A 14016-nucleotide genomic window follows, 5' to 3' on the forward strand; every position below is an offset into this window, starting at 1 on the left:
CCTCTCCCTCTCTCTCTCTCAACATCCACCCCCTCCCTCTCTCTCTCTCTCCCTCCCTCCCTCTCTCTCCATCTCAACATCCACCCTCTCCCTCCCTCCCTCTCTCTCCATCTCAACATCCACCCTCTCCCTCCCTCTCTCTCTCTCTCCCTCTCAACATCCACCCTCTCCCTCCCTCCCTCCCTCCCTTCCTCTCTCCCTCCCTCCCTTCCTCTCTCCCTCCCTCCCTCCCTCTCTTTCCCCCCTATTCCTCTCGCTCTCGGGTGTCAAGAGCCAGAAGCAACAATCATAATTGTTTGTGACTAACCCTAACCTAACCTTACCTAACATAGCTCAAGTTCAAGTTCAAGTATTTTATTGTCAGATGCACAGAACAACACAGGGTCAGACATATAAGTACTCAGAACATAGATTACATCTATGACAAGCTAAAATATAATACACTTCCTAAATATACAACATAATATACAATATACAATACAGTATAATAAACCTCAAATACACCTATACCTATACTAACCTTATAAGCCTATACTAACCTAAAGACAAGTGGGGTACAATTAGTGCAATATTGCTGATAGTGCAACCAGTAGCTGAAGTGACAGTGTATAAAGTGACTAGTGTGAGTGTCAACAGTGTATTGATGTCCATATCAATGTCCTTTCCGAAGACTGATGGCCCTTGGAAAGAAACTGTTGTCCAGTCTGCGTGTGTGAGACCGGATGGTTCGGTATCGCCTGCCAGAAGGCAGCGGGATAAACAGACTAACCTTACCCCAACAGAGAGGACGCGGGAGGGTCCAGCTTCCTACTGTAACACACCTTCTACACACATCGTGTTAGTGTGTGTGAAGGAGTGTATGTGTGTGTGCTTCTCTATGGATTCCTTTTCCGAGGACAGACCCTGAACTCAGAACTTTCTAGAGTTGTTACTCTGGGAGCAGGAAGAAGGAGAAAGAGCCAATTAAAAGTCTGCTTTTAATAGCCTCCTTCAGCAGACTGTAAGCTCTCCCCAGATGATCATTAATACATTGTGTGCATTTAGTCATAAATTGCCTCAATTTACAGGGTCTAAGAAGTTCTCTTTATAGTATGGAGAGAGGATGGCCGTTGGGGATAGAGATTTGAATTCATATCAGTATCAATACTAGTATCAATGTCAGTATCAATACCAGTATTAGTATCAGTACCAGTATTTTAACAATCATGTTCTGAGATAAGATGCTACAAGGGGAGAATAAGAGAGAGAGAGATAAGGGGAGGGGGAGGGAGAGAGAGAGAGAGAGAGAGAGAGAGAGAGAGAGAGAGAGAGAGAGAGGGAGAGGAGCCCTCTATGAAATTAAGAAATGTATACATAACTATAACCCTTGCATCAGAATTTGGACAAAAATATTTGACTCAATCCTAAAACTATTCCTACTCGATGGCAGTGAAATTTGGGGTCCCTTTACAGATGGCTGAGCGGTTAGGGAGTCGGGCTATTAATCAGAAGGTTGTTGGTTCGATTCCCGGCTGTGCCAAACGACGTTGTGTCCTTGGGCAAGGCACTTCACCCTACTTGCCTCGGGGGGAATGTCCCTGTACTTACTGTAAGTCGCTCTGGATAAGAGCGTCTGCTAAATGACTAAATGTAAATGTACACTTCCAATAACATGTGGGACAAAAGTCCAACTGAAATGTTACACTTAGAATTTTGTAAGACTGTACTTGGCCTACCCAGGTATGCCCCAAACCTTGCAAGTAGAGCAGAAATCGGAAGAGTCCCTCTCTCACTCTCCTTAGAAAAAAGGCCCATTAATTTAAGATACACTTAACACAAAGTGACCCTGAATGCCTCCATCACAAGGCCTTTTCAAACAAACAGAGGAACACAAAGATTGACCCTTTAGAACAATTAGCAATAAAACATAAAATGAATAAGGTTGATTTATGTTAATTAACAAAACTCAGATATCTTGATAATAATAATCATAATGAATATAATACCTATTGGAAAAATGAAATCCAGTTACATCACAAACTTGAATATTACAGAATTTTGAATAGAGAAATTAAATTAGCCGAACATCTTAAATAAATACATTTTTTATCTTAACGATGTACAGAGTCAGTAACCATACCCTGGCAATAGAGAAAGGTTGCCATAGAAACACATGGTTGGCTAAAGAACAAAGGAAATGCTAACACTGGAATGAACAACATTTTCTCCTACAATGTCCAAAGTACAAAAATACTAGAAAATGTTACTTCTCATAATTTGATTCTAAAATGACAGGGTTTGATCAATTAACTTTAGATGAAAAGACATGCATAGTTTTGGGCGAGAGAGAGGAGAAGGATAGGAATAGAGAGAGAGAAAGAGAAGGATGGAAGGAGCGAGCGAGAGAGAGGGAGAGAGAGAGAGAGAGATAGAAAGAAAGAGAGAGACTGTGGGCCTCATGTACTAACACTTTAGCGCCCACTTCAGGCGTATTTGTTTCGCAATTTGCGCGTAAAAGCATGGCGAGATATGTACAAACATGCCGCACTGAGGTAAAAGCGCAGACTGCCTGTCGCAGGAACTGAAAATGGCAAATTGCGCTTTTCCGTGAAATGCATATGAATTCACGGGAGGGTCAAGGGGAAAGTGGGAGTTTCCCATAAAAAGGGGAAGTGAAATGGCAGCCGTAACCCGACCAAGATGAAGACATAGGCCAAATGATTTTTGAGTTGACTTTTTGAGTTGAGTGAACACAAAATCATTACGCATTACAGATTAAGCAGCCATGCAATATTACGATTACATTGAATCTCCGACTCAGCGTTCAAATTGGATTCCAGCAGTCGTAAAACTCCTCGCTACATTACAAATATTGGCATCAGAATCACTTCAAACAGTCATCGCTGTTTTGACTTTGGGGGCTGATCAATGATAGAAAGAGAGAAGGAGGCCCATTCATTTGCGCGTTTAAATGCTCGCAATGTACGGTATAGTGGGCGGAGAAAGGCGCTGATTACCCGATGACCTGCAGGTTTCGTAAATACGACGTAAACTGAAGCATCACAGCGTGCGCAATCTGCGGGTTGGCCATGGTGCTAATAACGCTACGTTTGCGAATGTAAGTACATGAGGCCCAGAGAGAGAGAAAGAGAGGGAGAAAGAGAGAGGGAGGAGGGAGAGAAACAGAGAGAGAGAAAGAGAGAGAGCCGGGTGTATCAGGCTGGAGTGTTCTGAAGCAGGTGTGTGTGTGTGTGTGTGTGCGTGCGTGTGTGCGAGAGAAAGCAGGTTTGCGTGTCTGTGCGTGTGAGTGAAGAGGGAGCAAGGTCTTATTTCTGGAAGAACCATTTCTGAAAATATATTTTCTCTTTCTTCCTTCTCCCTCCTCTGACCGGCACATTCTATTAGGCCAGGTCAGCAGACAGATGAACTCTCATTCACAGAAATCAATTTAGGTTTCAGTTGACTGTATATACTATTATGACAGGAGCCACTCGGTCGACCTTCATATGTCCGTCCGTCCCCCCGAGAGAGACAAGAGAGAGACCAGGGAGACCAGTGAGAGACCAGAGAGAGATCAAAGAGAACAGAGACCAGAGAAAGAGTTGCAGACACTCCCAGACACACATGCACCGCAAGCAAAAACTTGAGCGCACACACAGCCCTCTAGCTAAGTAGTTGAAGACCAGATGTTCATATATATATTCATCATGTAACATGAAGATGGTGCTCCATCTGAATATTCATGCAGTCACATATCTATCAGACCAACAGCAGACGGATGAGGTTCCAGTCCCCCCCACCCATCCCCTCCACGTGTGTGGGAGGAGATGAGGATTACTTCGGAGTCTACAGTGTTACTTCCTAATACATCTACAGGACTGGGAGGCTGCCATGCTGGGCTATTGCCACCATCAATCTGAAGGTTTGAGAAATGCAACCAGCAATTTCATGGACTGGTTTTATTGTCAAACTCTAAGATGTTCCTCCAGCTCAGTGTGTCATTCCTCCAGCAGCATCTTCCCTCTCACATCCTCACTCCCCTCCTCTCATCTGGGATCTAAACTCCCTCGCCTGTCCTCTCCCCGCACATCCCTCCTTTTCCTTTATTCTTCTCCGTCACCACCCCTTTATCTCTGCCCTCCCTCCCTCCCCTGGATTGGTGAGGCACAAGGGAGAGGACCAGTAGTGTGACCTAGATTTATGAACAAACCAGGAACTATTAAAGATGTCTACATAGATCTCTCTCCCCTCTTTGCTCCCTCTCTCCCCCCTCTCTCTCTTCCCTCTCTCCTCTCCCCCCTCCCCTCTCTGTCTCTCACCCCTCTATTTCTTTCTGTCTTTCTCCCTCTCCTTTCTCTCCCCCTCTCTCTCTTTCTCTCTCTCCCCTCTCTCTCTTTCTCTCTCTCTCTCCCCAGGATGGCTGCCGAGGACAGGGAAGGGAAAACAATTAGCCTATCAGACGCTGCCCTCTGCCAGCCTATCAGACGCTGCCCTCTGCCAGCCTATCAGACGCTGCCCTCTGCCAGCCTATCAGACGCTGCCCTCTGCCAGCCTATCAGACGCTGCCCTCTGCCAGCCTATCAGACGCTGCCCTCTGCCAGCCTATCAGAGGCTGCCCTCTGCCAGCCTATCAGAGGCTGCCCTCTGCCAGCCTATCAGACGCTGCCCTCTGCCAGCCTATCAGACGCTGAGATGGAGTGGCCTGTGGCCATGTGACGGGGCTCTAATGAGACAACAACCTGCTGACACTGAGGTGAGGAACACACCTGACAGGTGTGAGTGTGGTCATGAGTGTGTGTGTATAGTTGTGTGTGTGTATAGTTGTGTGTGTGTGTGTATCATGGTGTGTGTGTATAGTTGTGTGTGTGTGTATCATGGTGTGTGTGTATAGTTGTGTGAGTGTATAGTTGTGTGTGTGTGTAAATGCTGATGTGTGTGTGTATGGGTGTGTGTGTGTATAGTTGTGTGTGTGTATAGTTGCATGAGTGTATAATTGTGTGTATGGTGGTGTGTGTATAGTTGTGTGTGTGTGTTTATATAATTGTGTGTGTGTGTATAGTTGTGTGTGTGTGAATGGTTGTGTGTGTGTACAGTTGTGTGTGTGTGAATGGTGGTGTGTGTGTGTGTGTGTATAGTTGTGTGTATAGTTGTGTGTGTATAGTGGTGTGTATTCCTCCCAAGGAAGACAGCTCCAGAACGTAGTGGTGTTCCAACACAAGTGTCCCCCTCCATCCCCTCCCCTCCCCCTCCCTCCCCTCCCAGTATATAACTGTATACAGCTCTGGTCTCCATGTATATAACTGTATACAGCTCTGGTCTCCCAGTATATAACTGTATACAGCTCTGGTCTCCATGTATATAACTGTATACAGCTCTGGTCTCCCAGTATATAACTGTATACAGCTCTGGTCTCCATGTATATAACTGTATACAGCTCTGGTCTCCCAGTATATAACTGTATACAGCTCTGGTCTCCATGTATATAACTGTATACAGCTCTGGTCTCCATGTATATAACTGTATACAGCTCTGGTATCCATGTATATAACTGTATACAGCTCTGGTCTCCCAGTATATAACTGTATACAGCTCTGGTCTCCATGTATATAACTGTATACAGCTCTGGTCTCCATGTATATAACTGTATACAACTCTGGTCTCCCAGTATATAACTGTATACAGCTGTGGTCTCCATGTCTCTGCAGGCTAGCTGTGTAGCTTATGACTTATTCATATCTGGCTCTTTAATAGTTTGTCAGTTGCTACGCAATAGCCTCAACCCACAGTCAGTGTGGGTCTTTTATGAACGTCAGATATGTGTGTGTGTCCTGTGTGTGTGTGTCCTGTCTCTCAGCTCTGGTCACCAGCATCAGGTGACAAAACCCCAGGGAGAACAGGCGCAAAGCATTGTGGTCCGCTCATGAATAAGTCATTAATTCGCCAGTAGCCATCCTGCCATTGTGAGCCAGAAGCGGTCTCAGTTCATCCAGACTGGACAGGGCCGGGATGAGAGAGCCCAAACAGACACGCTCACACTCCCAGAGCTTCCATATGCGGCTCTACCTCCCTCCCCCCTGCCTTCCTCACTCATCACTCTTCCTCCCTCGCTTCCCCTGCTCTCCCTCTCTGTCTTCCTCCCACTCCCTTCCTCTCTCTGTCTCTCCTTCCTCCCTCCCTCTCTCCTCACTTCGGCCAAGCTACCTCCTCTCCCAGGTCTCACACACACACAAAGATCTGGAGAGGTTCTGTTCCAACATTCACAAAATCTGCCCGCCCGCCCTTCTGTCTGTTTGTCTGTCTATCATGTGTGAGTACAGATGATCAGATCTTCAGCCTGTCAGTAGTGATGTGAGTTATGTAACCTCCATCAGGATGTTGTGTAAGTATGAGAAACTGCATATGTGGTTCTGATGCTGCACTGAGACTAGAGATGGCAGGAAGGCAGGCAGGCAGGCAGGCAGGCAGGCAGGCACAGACAGACAGACAGACAGACAGACAGACAGACAGGTAGTGACATTTAATCTGTGTAATCCATGGCCTCTTGAACCAGGAACACTATCACAGCATGTATTGATCCACCTAGAAACAACTACAGCTTCCACTGCTTAGGGATATAATGTGTGTGTGTGTGTGTGTACATGTGTTGAATAAAGCAAAAACACTGGTCGTATAATAGTATCATTAAAAAACATGATTCACTACTGGTCATCATCATCATCAGTTTTAACTTCTGACAGAGCAATAGAGGAAAGGAGGAGAGTTGAGGAGAGGGGGAGATGAGAGAGGAGGAGAGGATAAGAGGAAAGAGGGGAAAGGAGAGGAGATGAGTGTAGAGGAGAGGAGAAGAGAGAGGAGACGAGTGTAGAAGGGAGGGGAAGTTTTTTGATACATGTATACACATATATATATTTGACATATATACAGTATTATGCACATCATATAAACTAAACAGGGTAAAATGTCAAATATTAAATAGTGTGCTTGAGGCTGTCACAGCTGAAGTTGTGTATTTAATAACCACATCACCACCAAACATATTGTTTAAACGAATATAAAATGTCCAAATATTTAGAGAAGGACAAGAGTTTTAATTGGTGTACTTACAATTTACACCTGACATTTCTGCATCTTTTAAATAAGTATCTATAATTATTTTTTTGAAGATTGTATTAAAAAGCACAAAACATACATTTGTGGCTTATTGTGTACACTTCAAAATACTAAGAGTGAAAGTAAATTATATAAATTTTCCTAAATTAAATGATGACTAGTGAACAGTGCCTGTGATGCAGTCGATGATCAAGATGTCAGTTAAAATACACAAACACAGATTCCCCAAAGTATAGATAGTGCATAAAATTGGTGGACCACACACACACACACACATTCCTGGAATTATAGATAGAGCACAGTGCCCGCGATGATGTCGGTGACACACACAGATTTCTGGAACTATAGATAGTGCACAGTGCCTGTGATGCAGCTGGTGTTGACAGTACTTCTCAATGGTTTTGGTACCTATTCTCATGATCACAAATGAAATTCTCTGTCGGATTGTAAAAAGGACACCTGCAAAATATTAACTTTGCAGAGTGCCCGGTTTCTCCAGCTATTCATAGGAAACTCACGACAGACCAGAGGACCAATCAGAGTGAAGGGGCTGGGATGAGTTCCCATGACAATCCCCATCTTGCCAGTTCCCGTGGCAAGATGGGGATTGTTTAAAAAAAAAATTAAATGCTGATCCAAACAACATGAATCACGACACTGCACTCCATTGGATAAAAAAAGCACACCTGCGACATTTGGAACTTAGCAGAGTGCCCGGTGCTCGAGATAATCCTGGGATATTGTGGATAAACGCGAACACACAAATACACACACACACAAACAAACAGAGAGATTCATGGCATTATTAAAGAGATTTAAACTTCCCCATTAAGTTTTTCCCTTCTTCTGATATTTTTAAGACTTTACTCATATTGCATTTCATTAATAAATAAACCCATTTGAAACAAGTTCATTCAAACTGTTTGTATCTGAGCTTGAATTGCATTACAGTTTTTTGTGTCCAAAAACCTAAACCTTTGGAAAAATTGCTAATAAGTTTGCTGGAAATATGCTTTGAAAAACATCCAATTCAATGTGGATTCCATCCTGGCCTTGGTCCAGTGGACCAGCTCTTTACCTACAGAGTTATTGAGGGGTCATGGGAGTCTGACCATCCAGTCTACGTGTGGTTTGTGGACTTGAGAAGGCTTCCGACTGTGTCCCCCGGGAAACCCTGTGGGGGGCACAGTGGGAGTATGGGGTACCTGGGCCGTTGCTACGAGCCATCGGGTACATCTTGGCACACGAGAATGTTGGGTGAGGAGGGTGTCCGGTTTGGGAACCTCATAAATGCATCTCTGATTTTTGCAGATGACGTGGTTTCTGTTAACTTCATCAGACCAGGATCTTCAGCACGCACTGGGATGGTATGCACACCTCCAAGGATGAGGCCTTGGTTTTCTACTGGAAGATGGACGACTGGAAGATGGTGGACTGGAATATAGTGCACTGGAATATGGTGGACTGGGGGACGGTGTGGCTCTGTCTCTCTCTCGCTCCCTCTGGGTTGGGAGTGAGCAGCTGCCCCAAGCGAATGAGTTGAAGTATCTCAGGATATTGGTCACAAGTGACGGGAGGAAGGAGCATGAGATTTATAGGTGGGTCGGTGCCGAGTCAGCAGTGATGCTGGCGTACCGACCGTTATGCCAAAGAGGAAGCTTTCAATTTACCAGTCGATCTACGTTCCAACCCTCACCTACGGTCATGAGATTTCGGTAATGACCGAAAGAACCAGATTGCAGATACAAGTAGCCGAAATGAGGTTCTTCCGTAGGGTGGCTGGGCTCAGCCTTAGAGACAGGGGGAGGAGTGAGGTTCTTCCGTAGGGTGGCTGGGCTCAGCCTTAGAGACAGGGGGAGGATCTTGGACATCTGGAGGGAGCTTAGAGTCGAGTTGCTGCTCCTTTGCATCCAAAAGCAGGCAGTGGTTCGGTCATCTGACTAGGATGCCTCCTGGGTGCCATCCTCTGGAGGTTTTCCAGACATGTCCAACTGGAAGGAGACCCCAGGGTAGACCCAGAACTGGAAGGAGACCCCAAGGTAGACCCAGAACTGGAAGGAGACCCCAGGGTAGACCCAGAACTGGAAGGAGACCCCAGGGTAGACCCAGAACTGGAAGGAGACCCCAGGGTAGACCCAGAACTGGAAGGAGACCCCAGGGTAGACCCAGAACTGGAAGGAGACCCCAGGGTAGACCCAGAACTGGAAGGAGACCCCAGGGTAGACCCAGAACTGGAAGGAGACTCCAGGGTAGACCCAGAACTGGAAGGAGACTCCAGGGTAGACTCCAGGGAATACAGGGTAGACTCCAGGGAATACAGTTAGGTCCATAAATATTTGGACATTGACACCATTTTCATCATTTTGGCTCTGTATACCACCACAATGGATTTGAAATGAAACAATCAAGATGTGCTTTAAGTGCAGACTTTCAGCTTTAAATTCAGGGTATTTACATCCAAATCAGGTGAACGGTGTAGGAATTACAACACATTTTATATGTGGCCCCCCCCTTTTTAAGGGACCAAAAGTAATTGGACAATTGGCTGCTCAGCTGTTCCATGGCCAGGTGTATGTTATTCCCTCATGGGAGTTCGTTATTTCATTGACAAGGAGCAGATAAAAGGTCTAGAGTTCATTTCAAGTATGGTATTTGTGTTTGGAATCTGTTGCTGTCAACTCTCAATATGAATGTCCAAAGAGCTTTCACCATCAGTGAAGCAAGCCATCGTTAGGCTGAAAAATCAAAACAAACCTATCAGAGAGATAGCAAAAACATTAGGTGTGGCCAAATCAACTGTTTGGTACATTCTTAAAAAGAAAGAACGCACTGGTGAGCTCAGCAACACCAAAAGACCCGGAAGACCACGGAAAACAACTGTGGTGGATGACAGAAGAATTCTTTCCCTGGTGAAGAAAAACCCCTTCACAACAGTTGGCCAGATCAAGAACACTCTCCAGGAGGTAGGCGTATCTGTGTCAAAGTCAAAAATTAAGAGAAGACTTCACCAGAGTAAATACAGAGGGTTCACCACAAGATGTAAACCATTGGTGAGTCTCAAAAACAGGAAGACCAGATTAGAGTTTGCCAAAAAACATCTAAAAGAGCCTGTACAGTTCTGGAACAACATCCTATGGACAGATGAGACCAAGATCAACTTGTACCAGAATGATGGGAAGAGAAGAGTATGGAGAAGGGAAGGAACTGCTCATGATCCAAAGCATACCACCTCATCAGTGAAGCATGGTGGAGGTAGTGTTATGGCGTGGGCATGTATGGCTGACAATGGAACTGGTTCCCTTGTATTTATCGATGATGTGACTGCTGACAAAAGCAGTAGTACCCTGAAATTAAAGCTGAAAGTCTGCACTTAAAGCACATCTTGATTGTTTCATTTCAAATCCATTGTGGTGGTATACAGAGCCAAAATGATGAAAATTGTGTCAATGTCCAAATATTTATGGACCTAACTGTATATAGCTCATCTGGCCTGGGACCGCCTCAGGATCCCTGGAAGGAGACCCCAGGGAGGAGCTTTCAGCTAGCTAGCTAACGAATACTGAGAAGCAGCTGCAGAAAAAACTGGGCGACATTGCGACTGTAGCTAGCTATGTTTCCTGCGATGACACTACCCTTCTCTGTATTTTTTTCAGTCAAATTTAGCTAAGCAGGTAGCAAAATGCATTAAGACGTATCATTCACCAAGTGGTCCCTGCGTGGACTGAACCAGACTGTAGGCATTTTTGTTAACACTCGCGCGGGCTCATTCCGTTATGACATTTGTGACGTTTGTGACCGTGGCTAGCTAGCTGGTTCGTGCTAGCTGCACTTTTCTCCACATAAACTGAAATATTTCCTAAATCGTGCAATGGAACCTTGCAGGAAGTGATAGCAATGCTTTCGGGAAGAGAAGTACATTTTGACATGTTTCATGTCTACGTAGCAAACGTGAGCTGATAGCAAGCATGCTAATACAGTTCTTCTGAATTGCTAAAACACTAAATCTCATTAGCTGATAGCAAGCATGCTAATACAGTTCTTCTGAATTGCTAAAACACTAAATCTCATTCTCTGCACCAAATTCTCAGTGGCTTGAGTGGCCTTGTCAAATCAGTCACTCTTCTAGCAAAACCTTAAACAAGTTTAGGTAGTTAGACACCATTTGCAAGTTGCATTCACTCTGTTTGAAAAACTCAAAAGATTTTCCTCACTCTTTTCTCACTTACATTTACATTTAGTCATTTAGCAGACGCTCTTATCCAGAGCGACTTACAGTAAGTACAGGGACATTCTCCCCGAGGCAAGTAGGGTGAAGTGCCTTGCCCAAGAACACAACATCATTTTCGCGTAATTTTTGTCTCCTAATTACTATTTTTGTGTCATTGTTGTTGCTTCAGGAGAGCAGAGGAGGGGGGAGGAGATCAGAAGAGGGGGGAGGAGAGGAGGGGGGAGGAGAGGAGGGGGAGGAGAGGAAGGTGAGGGGGGAAGAGAGGAGGGAGAGGAGAGGAGGGGGAGGAGAGGAAGGGGAGGAGTGGAGGGGGAGGAGAGGAGGGGGAGGAGAGGAAGGGGAGGAGTGGAGGGGGAGGAGAGGAGGGGGAGGAGAGGAAGGGGGGGAGAGGAGGGGGGAGGAGAGGAGGGGGGAGGAGAGGAAGGGGGGAGATGAGGGGGGAAGAGAGGAGGGAGAGGAGAGGAGGGGGAGGAGAGGAAGGGGAGGAGAGGAGGGGAAGGAGAGGAGGGGGAGGAGAGGAGGGGGAGGGGAGGAGAGGAGGGGAAGGAGAGGAGAGGAAGGGGAGGAGAGGAAGGGGAGGAGGGGGAGGAGAAGAGGGGGAGGAAAGGAGGGGGAGGAGAGGAGGGGGAAGGAGAGGAGACCAGAAGAAGGGGGAGGAGAGGAGGGGGAGGAGAGGAGAGGAAGGGGAGGAGAGGAAGGGGAGGAGGGGGAGGAGAAGAGGGGGAGGAAAGGAGGGGGAGGAGAGGAGGGGGAAGGAGAGGAGACCAGAAGAAGGGGGAGGAGAGGAGGGGGAGGAGAGGAGGGGAGACCAGAGGAAGGGGGAGGAGAGGAGGGGAGACCAGAGGAAGGGGGAGGAGAGGAGGGGGAGGAGAAGAGAGAAGAGGAGAGACTGGCTCTTCCCTGCATAGCACATCACACAAGCATTCACCCAGAACACACACGCACTCAAACCACGCACACACATCTATCACACCACACACCACACACACACACACACACACAAACAAACAAACACAGCAGTAGATAACAAAGACACATAAAGTTTGCCGATGGGACAGTGGCTGTCAGCTCTTCTTCACAAGCGCTCAACTTTCATCAAAGACATGATGAACCCAAAGGGGGATAAACTGCCAATTTGGCAACCCTTCCAATCCCTTAGTGCCACATTGGAGTTATGAAAGTCTGTTGGCGAGTGCAGGGCCCAGACACACACACACAGAGTAGTGCTGGCTGGCCCTGGTGGTATTGTTCATGCTTATGAGCACATGGATGAACCCATAGTTTGTGTGTTGGTGTGCGTGTGTGTGTGTGTGTGTGTGTGCGTGTGTGTGTGTGCGTGTGTGTCAGGAGGGATCAACGATCTGGTCCCACTCTGGGAGTTGTAATTACATCTGGAGCATTGGATGTCTTTCCACAAAGGATGGGGAGATGGAGGAGGAACAGAGGGAGGGATTGAGCAAGGGATGCGAAGAGGGAAGGACCTGTGGAGACACAGGGAGAGATGGAGACACAGGGAGAGATGGAGAGACAGGGAGAGATGGAGACACAGGGAGAGATGGAGAGACAGGGAGAGATGGAGAGACAGGGAGAGATGGAGAGACAGGGAGAGATGGAGAGACAGGGAGAGATGGAGACACAGGGAGAGATGGAGACACAGGGAGAGATGGAGACACAGGGAGAGATCGAGACACAGGGAGAAATGGAGAGACAGGGAGAAATGGAGAGAGTTGGGGATGGATGGAAAAGGTAGGGAGAGATGGAAGAAGGGAGGAGGGGATGAAAGGATAAAGCGATGGATGGAGGGGCGTGTTCCATCTCCTTGACCCTGTGTAGCTGTAAATGTCAGACTGCTTTATTACGCTTCTGATGAGCTCATTGAACCATTTAAACTCACTGAGCCACACACACACACACACACACTCTCTGACAGAGATGGAACTCAGCAGTGATCTGGTCACATCAAGGTCTTGATGCTGATGGTAACTGCTGTCTCACACTGTAGCAGGGTCATCTCCTTGGATCACCTCAGAAGAACACAATCAGCCTTGTTCACACCCTCCACTGTTCTCCTCCTGCAGTACAGAGGGCCCTCTCTGCATGTCACAGTACAGAGGGCCCTCTCTGCACGTCACAGTACAGAGGGCCCTCTCCTCTCTGCACGTCACAGTACAGAGGGCCCTCTCTGCACGTCACAGTACAGAGGGCCCTCTCCTCTCTGCACGTCACAGTACATGTCACTTATCTCTCTAGCAGCTTCAGAGCGTCAGGACTGGACAGTCTCCAGCTGTTCCTTCAGGTTGTGGCGGGAGTTTCAAACAAAGGAACCTGCCATGAAGTGAACAGAAATATAATCCTTTCGTTCTTCAAGACTTCACCTTCACAAGAGTAGAAGGTGGAGATTTATGAGAGGAATATCTGGGTGATGTTTGCTACTTTATTTTAATATTGTTTACTTTAATGTTGTTTACTTTAATGTTGATTCTAGTAACGACTTCTTCTGACTGCAAGATAACCCAAGTCATTCTTGGTATCTACATGAAAATAAAGTTATAACACAATCATTCAACTATATTTTGTAATTTGTAATCATATGAACCAGCCTAAGACCAGTTCACATCTTCAGTAGGTGTGAATGGAAGAGGGAGAGTTTGGACAACACAATTTTCTCCTTTGACCAATCACCTTCTGACCTCAGACAC

At 46.4% G+C, this 14016-nt stretch overlaps 1 protein-coding gene across 14 annotated transcripts in view; it reads right to left on the reverse strand.

The window, feature by feature from the left end:
• The window catches only part of LOC134021842 (neurexin-1a), a 242827-nt gene that overhangs the window by 53286 nt on the left and 175525 nt on the right, over nucleotides 1-14016 (reverse strand). The window lies entirely within an intron of this gene.

Source organism: Osmerus eperlanus, chromosome 6 (genome assembly GCF_963692335.1).
Source record: "Osmerus eperlanus chromosome 6, fOsmEpe2.1, whole genome shotgun sequence".
NCBI classification, from domain to species: Eukaryota; Metazoa; Chordata; class Actinopteri; order Osmeriformes; family Osmeridae; genus Osmerus; species Osmerus eperlanus.